This window comes from Antechinus flavipes, chromosome 6 (genome assembly GCF_016432865.1).
Source record: "Antechinus flavipes isolate AdamAnt ecotype Samford, QLD, Australia chromosome 6, AdamAnt_v2, whole genome shotgun sequence".
Classification (NCBI taxonomy): domain Eukaryota; kingdom Metazoa; phylum Chordata; class Mammalia; order Dasyuromorphia; family Dasyuridae; genus Antechinus; species Antechinus flavipes.
In genome coordinates, this window is record NC_067403.1 from 118,449,956 (window position 1) to 118,465,470 (window position 15,515).

The 15,515-nt window shown below is 35.8% G+C and overlaps 1 protein-coding gene and 1 long non-coding RNA gene across 2 annotated transcripts in view; one reads left to right on the plus strand and one right to left on the minus strand.

The window, feature by feature from the left end:
• Positions 1-436: 436 nt before the first annotated feature.
• On the minus strand, positions 437-6,226 carry LOC127540537 (uncharacterized). Its single transcript, XR_007948218.1, has 2 exons — positions 5,163-6,226; positions 437-2,378 (listed from the first exon to the last, which is right to left on the minus strand). It is a non-coding gene; the product is annotated as an uncharacterized LOC127540537 (long non-coding RNA).
• A 130-nt stretch (positions 6,227-6,356) lies between these two features.
• The window catches only part of TENM3 (teneurin transmembrane protein 3), an 808,000-nt gene continuing 798,841 nt past the window's right edge, over positions 6,357-15,515 (plus strand). Inside the window, exons 1-2 of the mRNA XM_051965257.1 lie at positions 6,357-6,568; positions 7,348-7,426. The gene's annotated coding sequence lies outside the window, so the exon portion shown is untranslated. The remainder of the gene's footprint in view (positions 6,569-7,347; positions 7,427-15,515) is intronic.

Consider the following 15,515-nt stretch of genomic DNA (forward strand, 5'->3'; position numbering starts at 1 on the left):
ATGCCATATGCAGCCATCATCTTTATATTAATATGAGAGAAGAAGTATGGATGCAACTTATTCAAATCAATGACAAATTTGTCGGGACATATACATTGGAGTTGAATTTATGGCTCAATTTAACCCAGGTTAAATGGCTAAAATCCTCAAATGTTTCAAATAAGGCCCATATGGTTATCACTTTACAAAGCATACAGAGACTGTGCTTAGGTTGCAACATACACATCTCCAACTAAATTCCATGCCAGATCAATTAGAAACAGTCCTCCTGAGCAGAGAGGAACAAACAGAGATTGTTTCCCCACTACCAGATGAACTCTTATGTTTGAGAAGTAAAAACACACACACATACACACACACACACACACACACACACACACACACAGAGACTACTTGAGTCTTCAAATTTTTATCAACAAAATTAAAAAAAAAAAACTTGTACAAGAGGAATTCCTTTAATAAAACATTTTAGGCATTTGACATAAGAAGCAATTAGTATCCAAATGTGTTAATTTAAAGCAACTTTCTCCAAATTTTGAATTACTGGTACATTTTCCAGGCTTTATTAGTTTATTTCGTTGACTTTTTGTTTCCTAAACTTTTTTTTAATCTTTTCCCACTAACTTTACATATTTTGTTTCTGGGGTTTTTTAAAATAATATTTATAGGGAAATTAAAGTAAGTTGAAATAGTTAATAATAGTTAATAGAATAAAATCCTAGTCTTGTAGTAATATATTAATTTTTTTCAAACATTTAATAAAAGAGTGTAGGAATAAGTATATGGGAAGAAGGAGAGAGGCAAAATAAAAAAAAGTTTAATAAGTGTATTAATATAAGCCTTAGGATTTTTTCCCCTTGAAGCAACAGGAGTGAGCGTAGTTAAAATCTTAATTCTGTGAAAAAATTTTATCCTATGTCTGGAGAGTTACTATTGTGCCCATGAGATAGAATGTAGACTGTGCCTTGAAAAATTGAAGTTCCTTTATGTGGAGGACTTTTTGGTTAACTCTCTAAAACTATATTGCTGAAAAATTTTTGTCCAGATTCAAGTTTGTAAATCTTTGCCATCAACAGAGTTTAAACCTTTAGCAAACTCCTTACTAAATCTTGTTAATAGAGCAGATGCTACACTTTAAAGGCACTCCATATAAACGACTAATTATGAGTGTCGTCACATGATTTAGGAGAAGATCAATGTGGTGGTCGCTAAAACCAGAAATGCATCTCAATCAAAAGCAGCTAGTATAAACTGTAGAAAAATGTAAAAAGATTCTTTTGTATTCAAAATCCTGTGTGGACTTTAAAGGTGTTTTCTAAAATTCTAGCAAATCAAGTAAGCACTTATCCTGAGCTTGAGTACATAATTTTCACCAAAGGTCAAGCTCACGTGTAGTCGGGATTTATGCAGTGGAACACAAACTAATGTCGTGAAAAGACATGACCCCATTTAAAGGTTGATTTGCAAGATAGGCAATGCATTTGGTGGTTCCAAGATGGATGGATGTAACGTCCAATCTTGCTTTAATTAAAATAATAAGGATATATTTCCCACTACAAACAACCATTTAATTTTATGACTTTGTAAGTGATCAAATTAGAATATTTGCTTTACAATTTTGCAACAATTCAACGGCCAAAGAAAATAATTTGATTTATTTTTGGCATTGGGGGAAAAAACACTAATAATAAACTGAAGCAATGTGTGAGGGCTTTATAGGAAAGATTTCCGTTCCAATATATTCTGGTTGGGCACATGTTTACTATCTATGACTTGCTCCTTGAGGAAGAACTTTTTAACTGCAACATTGATTAGTACCTCGAACTTGGGGACTTCCTCAGCGACCACAGATCTCTAATCTTTTTTTTTTTTTTTTTTTTTTTGGCAAGTTGCCCTATCTCTCAGTGGTTCCCATCAACGTGGGTGTTACACAGAGGTAAGTATTGCTGGCTTGACTGAGTCTTTTCTTTTGGAGGCAGGCGGGAAAGGACTGGGTCCCAAGGCTCTGGCTTTGTCCCAATATTGTCCCGGGGCCACACTTGCCAGCACTCTCTGGAGTTTAACTGCCAGGTTGATCAGAGTCTTCAAGACAAGGCAATAGAAATGGTGAGCTAGCTGCAGTGTCGGACACTTCCCCAGCTACGCCAGAGAGGCACTCCAGCTTACTATAGCAGATGCCACCATGGGAAAGGATGCTTAGGAAGTCGGGATGTTGTCTACTGGACTCCGCTGAGAATCTGCTACCTGGGTGACCCGCAGGAGTGCTCTGACATGCAAACCATGCACAGAAAGTCAGGCGGCGAGGTGACAGACCGTGCAGCCCCAGTGTTTTCTGAGGGGAGCAGGAAGCAAGCTGTTAACTCAGTCCCAGGCCGATCCTGCTCAGGGATTTGGAAGAGGAAAGAAAAAGAAAAGGAAAACGTGACTCTAATTGGAATGGGAACTTTCTCGTTTAGGCTGATGCAGACACTTACACAAGATTTATTATCCATTATAATTTATTACTAGCAGAGTAGATCTGATGGTTGACACAGCAGTAACAGGAACCCCACTCTTTTCCCTTCTCCCTTTATCCTCCCCCCCTTTCCAACACAGATACTTCTTTATCTTATAAGAAGAAAGTACATTTTAGTTTATCTCTCAAAATGAAATTGGAAGTTGGCAAGGATAGGACTTGGAAGGCCCTGAAAAGCTAGGAAGCAACAGGGCCATATTTTCCTTTTTAAAATATTGAACATTATGTAACAAGGTCTCCTAGGAAAATAGGGATGAGAGAGACAGAGACAGTAAAGGAAGGAAAGGAAGAACTGGGGAGGGGATAATAAGGAGGGTCATACAGAGAGAGACAGAGACAGAGAGAGACAGAGACAGAGAGAGAGAGACAGAGAGAGAGACAGAGAGAGAGAGCGAGAGAGAGAGAGCGAGAGAGAGCGAGAGAAAGAGAGAGCAAGAGAAAGAGAGAGAGAGAGAGAGAGAGAGAGAGAGAGAGAGAGAGAGAATAAGAAAGAAATCCCCCCAACTTTGTACATTACAGATTATAAAACCAGTTGTGTAAAGCTGCTAACTCAAAAGTACACATGGGGTATAGTTTGTTGTGAATCACCAGAGGTTGGAGACGCACATAGACATGGCTTACATTTTACCTCCTTCCTGCTTTGGGTTTTATTGTGGTGAAAATTGCTGTATAAGGAGGATTTATCCCCTTTCTTCCATAGCACCACAGAGAGGCAAAAAGCCATGATGGTCACAGATCGAGATGCCTTCTGGCTTTCTGAGGATTAATTTGGAAAGAGGAAACATGTCATACAATTTGGCTGTGCACAACTTAAACTTTTCTCAATGGTCTAAGATGGTAAAGAAAACTTCTTTATAAAGATCATACTTCAAACTTAAACTACTGTGTATGGCAAGGGGGGGGGGTTATATTGGAGTAGCTTGCCAAAATTTACCTTTCTCAGGATGTTCTACAATGAACATACAAATGTTCAACAAAATTGAAATAAAAAGCTAAGGGCAATATTAGTTTGAGGGTTTCCCTTAATTTTTATATGCTCAACATTAATGTTATCTTTTACAAACTGAAAACTTTGAAGATGTAACATGAAGAATTTGGAACTAGATTATCTCTGAAGTTACTTAAATCTATTATTAGTATCTATCCTATGAGTAATTATGGAAAGTAGAGACCACATTGGTTGTAATCAATATTTACTCTATATTCTACATGTGTACTTATTATAGATCTTTATGTGTACATGTTATCATCTTAGAATGTAAGCTGCTTGAGAGCAGAAACTATTTCTCTTTTGTCTTTATATCAGTAGCACCTATTATTTCTGTTCTGTCCATTTGTCATTTCCTCCTTGCTTGCTTAATACTCATATTCCTTCAGAATCTATACCTGCCTTATTTCCTTATCATTTTAAGAACCTTAGGTAGAAATATAATTTTGTTGACAACATATTACTAAGTAAAAGTTATATCCTTCTTCCTCTTATCCTCCCCCCCCCCCCCAAAAAAAAACCCAAAAGGTCATTAAGAGAAAGATCTCATGCTTAAAAGGGGGAAAATATTTTTGGAGTAGATCTTAGAGCTGAAAAAAGACTTTCACCATTTTTGCTTACATTTAGACTGAGCTGCATAAAGTTACACGTTATTAATATCGTTTGAGATCAGATGTCTCAACAAGTTAAGTCAGAGTTGAGTCTGTCAATCGAAAGTTATGTATACTTAAGCTTTTAGCTAGTATTTTTAAAGATCAAGAAAGTGATATCATTTTAGTTAGGATTTAATTGATCTCTTCCCTTAAAAACAAAACCAAAAACAAAACAACTAATCTTTGCATTTCACCGTGCTGGGGATTGTAAGGAAGGGGTAGGGAGAGAGGGGGAAGAGGTAGAGAGTGACAGAAAAGCAGCGAGATTGAGAAGTAAAGCGAGAGAAAAAACAGACAGAAATAGAGAAAGACAAATATAAATGAAACAGTGACAGAAAAATTGATATTATAACTACTATTTTGCCTCCCCACCAAAAAAAATTTCTTTGCTTCTTTGCGTCAGCAACATGACATGAACTCCCCACCACATTCGGTAATTCAAGTTCAACCATTACCAATATTTTAGTCCCTATATCATGTTGTAAATAACTTAGTAAGTTCTGGAGCACAGAGTATTTTGGTTCCTGGATTGATAAAAAGGAGATCTGGGGATTCTGCTAATTTCTCCAGAATTTTCCGTGGGGTCGGAGTGGAAGTGGGGTAATCATTCTCAAGTCCCTAGCCCCTTGCACAGTCTTCAAGACTTTTCCCCTAAGACACTCCTGCTTCCATTTTACCAGCCAAGTTTTCCTTCTCTTCTGAGTCAGACCTAGGTCAATCTTTCATATCACCAAAATGCAGGCAAGCCTGTAAGCAAGAGGTGGGAGAGAGAAAGAGCGATGCCCAGGAAATCCTTGCACTCCCCTAGCAGGCTCCCGACTGACTCCAGAGCAGCCTGGGAACACACGCGCTGGTTCTCTCGGGGAGCGACGCGACTCCCACTGGGCAGAGAGCTTCCCCTGGACCTCCATGCTAAAGAGTCGCTGCGCGCTGTCTTCCCTGGGGCTCACCCCTAAGAGACACTTGGCATTTGTACACGCGGGTACGCACACACACTCACACTCACCCTAGCCTGAAGAGGCGGCCAAGCCCATAGCTACTGAACCGAAAAGGTGACAGATGTTGGAGTCGGGGGAAAGCAGCGAACCGTTCCACATAGCAACAGTGACTCGGTGTTGAAAACTACCAGACTGCGTGAACTTGAGACAGTTTGGACACTTCCTCAAGTGAACAGTCTGCAGAAAAGGGAGAGGAGGGAAGAAAAGGGAAAGAAAAGTGTTTGTCCAATCCCACACCCACCCCACTAAAGGGACTCTAATGTGAGTTGGTCATCAATGTAGCAACAGAGAACAGGAAACAAAATATGCCTCTACCTAACTTTCAGGGTCAGCATTTGGTGGTTTTATTCGAAATCAGATAAACTATAAAATTGGCCTTAAATAGTCTCTTTTGATGAAATGTTCAAGCTTTGGGTTTACAAAACGAAGCAGTGTTGGAGGTGGCAGTGACCACTTGTTCTGTAGACCTGCCGATCTCAAGCTTTTTAAGTATTCACTTATTAGTTCTCAGAAAACACCCCACCACCTCCATCCTCGTACACACACAGATACAATCCACCCCCGACTGGCCAAAAGGTGTATTTCTGCTCATTGAGTTTCGGACAGCAGGCTTTAGCAATCGCTGATCTTTTTTTTTTTTTTTTTTTTCCCTTTCTCTCCCCCGAGCTACTGTAAGGCTGGATCTGCCCAGCAGGGGTGTGAAGCCTTAATTATACCCTTCAGACTTAGAAGCAATTCTCCAGGCAGCGTTTTAAGACTCCTACTTTCTCCGGTGACTCAGCTGACCTAATGTGCTTACCCTAAGAAACATCAAGAAAAGTATTTTTTTCCCCTCAGAAAGAGTAAAGGTTTAATTTTACGGGCGAAGTATTTCCCCTTGCCAAATGCAATTACTACCAGAACCACTACCCCGAACTTCCCTCCCCAGTCCCCAACAAAACATACAAACGCCCCCCACACATTGTTAGTAAGAGAATATCTAATGGAGCTGTAAGTTCATTAGTGTTTGCAATCAGTAGCGTGCAGACACCCTCATCAGGGCAGAAAGCTGCAGAGAGCCATTCATCACTGTGGAGTGTTATTCATGGATGACCCCTAAATCATTGCAATAGTAGTAGATGCACTGATTGGTCACAGCATGGGAGCCTCGGTGCTTTACATTAACCAACACAGACGCGAGGGAGGGAGCTGACGCAAACGTGGTTCAGTCCAGCAAATCTCATTTGACAGAAAAAGGCAGTAAAAAAAGGATTTTTAAAAAATAATAATAATAATAATAGAAGAAGAAGAAATAAAGTACCTGTCATCTTGACAAGTGGTGGAGAGGTTGAGTCAAGGATTATAAATGATCACAGCTCGGTCCGGATCGCCCTGTGATTGGGTTCTCCCTCGGTTTGCCAGGGGGAAGCGCATGGTAGGCTCCTCTCGGCTTCTCTCTCTCTCTCTCTCTCTCTCTCTCTCTCTCTCTCTCTCTCTCTCTCTCTCTCTCTCTCCCTCTCTCATTCTCTCATTTTCTCTCTCTCTCTCTCATTCTCTCTCTCTTCCTCTCCCTCTCTCTCTCTCTCTCTCTCTCTCTCTCTCTCTCTCTCTCTCTCTCTCTCTCTCTCTCTCTCTCACCCGCCCTCCCTCTCCATCACACACATGTGCGCGTGTGTGCGCGTGTGTATCTGGCCCAGCGGCTTGTACCGCTGTGCTGCTTCTCCCTTCGGGGTTTCCCATGTCACACAATTAAGGTCCTCGATGTTTCTCTCAGTCCCACCAGCTTGGTTTCCCTTACCTCTCCCTCTCCCTCCTCCTCTTCCTCTCTCTTCTCCTTCCTCCCTTTTTCAAGGAGAGAAGAGTAAACTCCCTACCCGCCCCATCAGAAGAGGTGGAGGTTAGAGTGGGCTAGGGAGTAGGGGTGGGGAGGAGAGGGAAGAGAGGGGAGAGTGCGGAGGAGAAAAAGAAAGTGAACTCATTGGCTCAGTGTTTCCTTCCCTCCCCTCTCTCCGTCCCTCGCAGGCTTCAAGCAGGGGTGTTGGGAAGGAAAGGAAGTTGTAACACTTGCTGTATTTTTCCCGCCCCCCCCCCATCTTTCTTTCCCAATCTCCTGCATTTCCCTCCATTCCTGTCTCCCCACCGGTTCCTCTCCCCCTTCTCGTCCTCCTCCTTTTCCTCACCCCCTCCCCCTTTTCTCCTTTGAATTTGGCAAAGTGCTGCGTGTGTGATGCTAGTCTTGACGGTGCTGCCGGGATACTGAGAGGAGAGGAAGCGCCCGAGCTGAAAGCTTTGGGTAAGTGCTGTGCTTTGCTCTTTTCTGGGGTCCTAGTGCCCGGTTAGAAAGGCAGTGGGGGAGGGATGCCGTCTCCGAAGCCGCTGCCACCGCTTTTGCTCAGCTACTGCCAAGTAAGACCTTCGAAGAAAGAACCTCCTATCATCTCCCCTTTCCCAGAGTAGGGATGGAGAGAGCAAGTTGTTAAAGCCCCTAGATAAAGAGGGAGGTCTTTCCGTGCCTGTCTCTTCCTAGGCTTTCTTTCCCCAGCTAGATCCTCCACTCACGTCCTTGCGCTCTGCTGTTCCGCTACTATTCGCTACTGTTAGCTCTGTTCTCAGGTGGGAACTTTACCTGCTGACTCTGGCTTGGATATCGTGCTTGGCTTTGAGCTCCTACCTAAGAGGCAACAGACCCGGCGGCTGTAAGGGGAGGATGTCTGTCCCAACAAGCTAGATATTTAATGAGAGTTATTAGTTCTCTCTTTTTCTGATCGTGATCATCACAGATCACCTCAGACAACACACACACACACACACGCACATATACACACATACATTCCTGTCTTTTATTACGGAGCTGCTGTTGATTCATCCTAGTTTAGTAGTATTGCACTGGGCTTCTTGGGTACCTGAAACATAAGGTTGTCCACTATTTCCGGGGAAAGTGCAGAACATGTTTCCTAAACTGCCGAGAAAGCCAAGTTGGAAAAGGGTGGGGGGTATTCGAAGTGGCGATTCATGGTTGAAACTTGATCTGGGACTCCGTGAATCACCACAGCAGCACCAAATAAACTGAGTTGACTATGGCTGTGTGTTTACACATTCCTGTGTCAAAAGGCTGGTGTCTTGTCTATATCATATTTCCCTCCAGTAAATTAAAATGGGTTTTATTAGAAGATTCTTTCCTCCTGATCATTCTTCAACTCCTTAAGTTGTGTAGGTTGAGCACCTATTACTTTCTGCCACACTTACAAGGTAACTGTGTTTGGTGACTTGCAGACTATTTTATTCTCCTGTGGATAGAGGACCAAAAGAAAAAAAAAGGCTTTTTTCTGATATAGCAAACTCATTTGTTTTATAAAGTCATTAGAGGATGTTTTAAAGATAAATAAAAGTACTAAGGCACTTTTATTGTGCAGTGGACTGAGAGTGTAAACTGTTGTCCTAGCTTGACTTGTGACACATCTTTATACAACTCCAGCTCTCTCTGATCTTTGTGGCTCATTGTCTCTTCATAACACTATATTTCTTGACTTCTGACAATGTATTTGTCAAACATTTGTCGACACTGGCAGAATCCACTGGGTGGTCTTTTCTAGACTAAAATATATATTCAGGTACTACTTTTCCCTTCTATCACTAAAAAAGAAGAAGAAGAAGAAAACATGATTAGGATTGGCATCAGTTATTGGTTTTTTAGTCAAATATTGTAACATTGTTAGAGATCTAAATTTAAATATGTTTAGTTTAGTTGTTTTAGTAACTTTGTCTAGAAGCATTGTATCTTTCCTTGCCCACCTGGGGAAATTAAGTATTTATGGTCTGTCTAGTGAACAAGGACTTTGAGTTTTTATAACTCTAATTTAAAAACTAGTTTAAATGGTTTAAATGGTCTTTCAGATATACTAAGACTTGTTCACTCTTCATTAAAATTTTAATTATTTAATCTTCTTGCCCTATATTTCTTAATGTAATCTTTTCTATGAGCTTTCCAAATTTCAAATTAGTGATTTGAGATGCAAAAAAAAAAAAAAATACTTAATTCGTGGTCTTAAAATGAAAATAGTCCAGTAACAATACTTGTCTCACTAAATGTTGTGAAATGTAAGTTTGATAGTTAAAAGTCATTTACAAATTTTACACAGTATCTTTAAATTTAAATAACTGAACATACATTTTATTAATTTATGGCAGAATATTATATCCAAGATTATATTCTTTCTTTTCCTATTGAATATATATTAAAATCTTTGTTTCAATACTATGTAAAATTTAAATATTAGTGTTATCAGTGCAAAATTATAAATGAAATATTTTAAGTATTTTAAGTATCCAAAATAGTTCCTTGGAAGGAAACATACTCCCTGAGAGTATGAAATTTAAATGTTTGTATTATTCAGGTTTTGAAACATAAATTAATTTCTCTACTGATAGCTATGGAACATATTGCAATTGGAGAGCAGTATATACATATATATATATATATATATATATATATATATATATATATATATATATATATATATACTATGTCAGTAATCAATATTTAGAAGACACTGAATATTTTGAGACCCTTTTGGGTACTGCAGATTTATTTTTTAAAAGAAAGCCACCCATAGCAGAATAGTAATTACTCTTAAATTTCTATTAATGCACATGATTGTTTACTTTTTTTTTTTTTGAAGATGTGTTATGTTAAGTACACTAGTAGTCTGAGTAAATTATATAGGTTTTTTTCTGTTTTGATTTTAAGGGTGTGGCAATAGGGTAGCTATTGAAGAAAGTGAACTTTTTTTTCCTGTGTGAAAACTAAAATAAGGTTTTAGGAAAAGCAGCAGAATCTCCCTAAATAGAGTGAGTAGTTTAACATTTCTTTGAAAAGGAAACTCAGATTAGCATTCATAATCCAGTTAGCAAGTTCAAACTAGTCTTTCAGCTAAGCTCTTTGAGCCAGTAGTAATTATCTTCTCTGCACACAGTCAAGCGAATAACATATAAGAGAGGTGAATGTAGTTATAATTAGGAGCTAAATTAAATATCTGAAATATTAGAACATCTTAGAATTGGATGTTAAGAGAATGTTATTATTGCAGTTGACATAAAAGTATAGTTAGAAATGCTGAAGTGTGTTTCTGGCACATTGTATCCCAAATCTTTATCAGCCCTTTACTTATGATAAAAGTTTGAGACCAGCAGCATCATAAAGTGCAAATATGTTAGTTGATTGGCATTTATTCTGGTTCTATCATGCATATATATTTCCTTTTTTCCCCCAAATTATCTTTATCCTTTGAAAAAATTATATGATTTTTAAAAATACAACTTTTTAGCTCAGTATCCCTATGAATCATGGCATAGAATAGTAACAATAAATTGGCTTTCCTCTTTATCTGAGGCAGATGTGGAAGTCAATTGTACATGAAGATATGCAGTGAAACCTATTAGCATGGAAAATCATACTCTGCTTATCATCTTTATGTGCTTTTATTAGATAATTTTAAAAAGCATTAAGTTAATTTTAACTCAGAACTCACTTTAACTTGCTTTAAAGTTGATAACATGATGAATGAGCAGTCTGATAATCTCTCCTGTCTTTGGAAAAACACATGTACCTTCCAGAAATCATTCTTTAAATTCAATGTTCTTAGATGCTTGTTAAATCTGAATATTATCTCTTGGAGAAAAGTTTTTCACAGGAGCATTCAGAATTTTTAAAAATTCTTTTTAAAGGATACTTCAACAACATAATACAGTTGAAAAAAGTTTTTATGAACCATGTCAAAAATTTGAGAAAATGCTCCATAATTACAAGCAAGCAAACAATCAAATACTTTGGAAGTTTGGGAAATGTCTGAGCTTTAAACATTCCTTATTTTTCAAAAATTTGCCTTTAAAAAAGCTTTCTTAGTTCTAAAACTGATTAATTGGTGTGTCTTATAAAACCTGATTTATTCTATACTTTTTTCATACCAAGCATTACCATTATGAAGCTCTCCTTCTAATTGAGATTAATGTTTCTGAGCAAAGAAGTGGTTTGGAGGGCTGCATTCATTTTGAGTGCTGTTGTAATCAATTTTAGATACAGTATTCCACAATGGATCAGTCTGCATCCAAACCTGCCTTATTATGTAGAATTAACTTGTTGGTGATTGATAGTTATACCTCACCATCTTGAGAAGTCATTTGTTTCAAAACAATTGTTATACCATGTTAGAATTTTAGAATGCTGGGTCTTTTACTTAATATATACTTTGTGAGATCCAATTAGAACTTTACACGAGTTGTATAAAATAAGGCTCTTATGTGAAAAGATAATTCATTAATACATTTTAAATGAAAACACATTTATTTCTATATATAAAATGCTTTTTAGGTTATCTCTTTTTAGCTACCAAAGGATTATGTAAATCATGACTATTGTTTTTTAATCTGAGTTATTTTTATATGATTACATTAATACTCAAGTTGAAAATTCTAGAAACTCTTGGAATTGTAGATATAAATCTTGTGCTTTTGTTATAAGTTTACTTATAAGGTGCTGGGTATAATCCTGACAACAACAAAAAAGCAAGTCCACGTGGAGGTAATTCTGCATCCTCTTCTGAAACTGAAAAGATAGTGGATATTATCATTCCTACTGTGATATTTGCATTTGTTTCTTATTTATACATTATCTGACATGGATTTATCAGCTTTTATGTTATTCTGGAAGACTATGTTAAGATTTTCTTGATCTTTTGTTAATATCGCACAGCTTAGTGTGGTATATGCTTGCAGTTCAAATAATTTGAGGTATTAAGAACACAGAAGGCAAGATTAAAACAGGTAAATACTGTCATATAGCCTGAGTTATGTGAGACTTTTATTTTAAAGAGGTAGCTTTCTGGTTTTTTTTTTTTAGTACATGTTAAGTTCCTACTGTGACATTATTCTTTATACTAAAGTCTAAAACCTCAGTTTTTATTTATATTTTAATCTACTTCTCTGTAAGATAGAATATTTACATGAAATATTTTGGTAGGCTTTCTGCTTGAAATAATTAAAATCATTTTAAACAACTAGAATGACCTATTAGATATATTCAAAGATTATACCTAGATAATCTTTGGAATATAAAATATCAACACATTAAAACATGGTCCCAATAATGGGAGCCCACTTTAGTAGTTAAATATTCCTTAATCCTATTACAAAGTTGGTTATTTTAGAATATTTTTTCACATATTAATCTATAAGATTGGTTTAAATGATCCAGGTGATTGGGTAATTTTGAAATTTATATCTTAAATGTAGACAGTATTATTTCACTTAGCTCTTTCAGTACAATGGATTTCCTGTCCAACTCAAAATATATTTAGTTGATCCTAAAATACAATCATATGAGACAATTATTTTAAAAATATTATAGGTAACTAAAAAGTAATCATTTTTGAACTGAAGCTAGAAGACTTTCCTTCTAATATTACAAGAAGACTTTAGAAAAGGCCAAGCTATGTAACACTGACTTTTCAGACAAGTAAGTGATAGGTGGCAGTCTTAACTCTGAATTATATGGCTTTACTGAGATAACTCATTCTTTTAAGGGATTTAATGCAGTTATATTTTCTATGGAAATGTAACTGTAATCCAGCCTGTTACATAATATTATGATCACAAAACTATCTTATTATATACTTTAACATATATATTATACCATACAGTTTATATATTATATATTCTATTCCTTATTATATACCTATGCAAGGTGTTTGATGGGGGCTTTTCCAGAGTCATTACTTTCTGCTGTCTTTATTTTTTCTATATTTCATCTTTTACACTATAAGGAAAATTGTTTATCTTATAATGAACTGCTTTGAGAATTCTAGTTCACAGATTTCATTCTGTTTAGAAATACTCTCATTCGTCTGTTCATATTAAATTATATTAAATACATTGTATTATAAAACTGTTGATACAGAACTAATACCTATATTACAGAACTACCTTAGACATTTTGCTGTTGTTTCGCTTTATTTAGGGGACATGACTTGATTGACCTGTCAATGATCCACATTTATTTAATAACAATGACATAGGTCTAGTGTGTCTCTGGATAAAAATGTTAAATGGTAGAGTTAGATCTTTTACATTGAGTGGAAGTCCTTTGAGCTTATTTTGTATTTCACAAGTAGTTTGTTTTTACTAACAGATGCACTGCAAATTTTTATCATGAATACTTACTGCATAAGCCTGAAGCAAAGTTTGGTTTACTTTTAAATATGACATCAGAAGATGGGCTATTAATTGGTACTATTAATATTGTTTTCCATATTAACCAATAATGTTTAAAATAACCAATTTGCTTCTTTCCTATAGATAGAAAAGTAAATATTCAAAGACGACTTTACCTAAAAATGCTAAGTGCGCACATGACCTTTATGAATATTGGTCTAAAGCTAAGGAATTTGATTTTTTGCAAGGATTTTGTGTGTGTGTGTGTGTGTGTGTGTGTGTGTGTGTGTGTGTCCACATATCAGATTTATTTTCTAGGACCATTTGCTTTGCAATTTTAAAGAGATCATTGATCTGTAAAGATGTAACTTACTTGGTGAAATTTAGTAATTTTACCATTTCTTAAATACCATAATTTCATTTGCTGAAGTTTATTTTACAGTCTCTTTTCATATTGTTTTAACTTGAAATAGTCAAATTTAAAATACTGTTCTTTGGGCAGCATCTTAAGTGTCTCCAATTGAGAGGTTAATCATAATTTGCCATAAAAAGGAATACTTTACCCTTTATTAGAACTTGTTACTATAATTTCAGTGAAGCGAAACTCCCCTAAGTTCTTATAATTGAAATTGTTGACCCAGTGTCAGCATAAAGAGATGTCTCTTGGATAATAGGGGCGTTTCCAAAGGAGAGGTAGTTTCTCAGGAACCACTACAGCAATCTCCATTGTGTTTCAGAATGTTACTCCTATACTGAAATGATATCTAATGAGAACTAAAGTTCCTGGAATATATGCTTAAAGGTAGGTTATGGAGTTACTTGAAAAATTATTAATTTACCTTAATTTCAATCACCAAAATAGAATGTATGCTATTCTTTGTAATAGACTGTTTATAAGATATTTATGAATATTGTACATGTTTAATGTAAATTAGATTACTTTGGTAAAATGACTAGAGTATCTTTTGTAAAACAAACATTCTGATTGGACGTAATCTTTATAATTATGTATTATTAGCTAATAGATAACCTAATTCTTTGAATAATTAAAATTAGCAGCTAAATTTCTTTTCTATATGCTGATTGAAGAAATTAGCGAAGGGATTATTGTTTTAAATAGCTATGGAATAAGTGGAATAAGGTTTTTTTTTATTTTAAACAGTTGTAGAAAGAAAGAAAAAATGTATTTTATTATTTTACTTATGATCTAAAAGTTCTTACAAGTTCAGAAGTAGTCTGTTAGTACTTAAATTCTTGAAGAATATGTTTTAATGTTTTTTTCTTGCTGAGAGTAAAAAAAGCAAATGTCAAAATTTTAAAAGAAATTAGTGTGATATAATGTTTTTCAACATAAACTAGATTAATAAATGTGGAAAATGCTAGAAATCATTAGACTTTACAATTCATTTTCCTTCACCTTTAAATTTGGTTTCAAGATTAGGTAAGAATAAAAAGGTAGGGAATTTTAAAATGCTAAGAATAATTAAATTAGTGATATGGGCAAAAGAATAATTAAACTAGAGATGTGCGTCTCTTGCTTAGCAGTAGATGTCCATATTAAACAAGTTTATGCTCAGTTTTAGCATGAAAAAAATCTGTTCTTTCTTTTACTGTTACAAAATTATGATAATCCTCTTCTAATTTAAAGTACTATACAACCATATAAGGTAGTGTTTATGCTAGATGTTTAGTAGTTGCCATAAAAATAACTGAAAATCAATTATTGTCATATTCAATAATATTATCACATAATACACAAAAAATTTTTAAAATTTGAAAATGGTGAACCTCTTTTGTAAGAGGAAACGTATGTATGTTCTACTTCAAATTGTAGTGAAAACATCAGACTTGCTAAATACTTACTAGTGATGCTCTCAGATATTGCAAGAAGCAAGATTTTCCCCCATATAATACATTCATTATCAGTCATATTGCTCACTTTCTAAATGAAGTATGCTTCTTTCCACTAAGAAAACATGTATGGGGCGGACTTTAATTTAAGTTAACTAAAGTTAACTATTTATTTAGTATGTGAACTTTGAAATCCAAATTATTCAAACTTGATATTCTCTCAGATTCAACTTTTAATATTTAGTTTCAAAATATTCAGATCATATTACGGTGTCAACCAAGAAAAAAAGATGAATGGTTGTAAAGTGACTTCCCAGTTTTCCAGT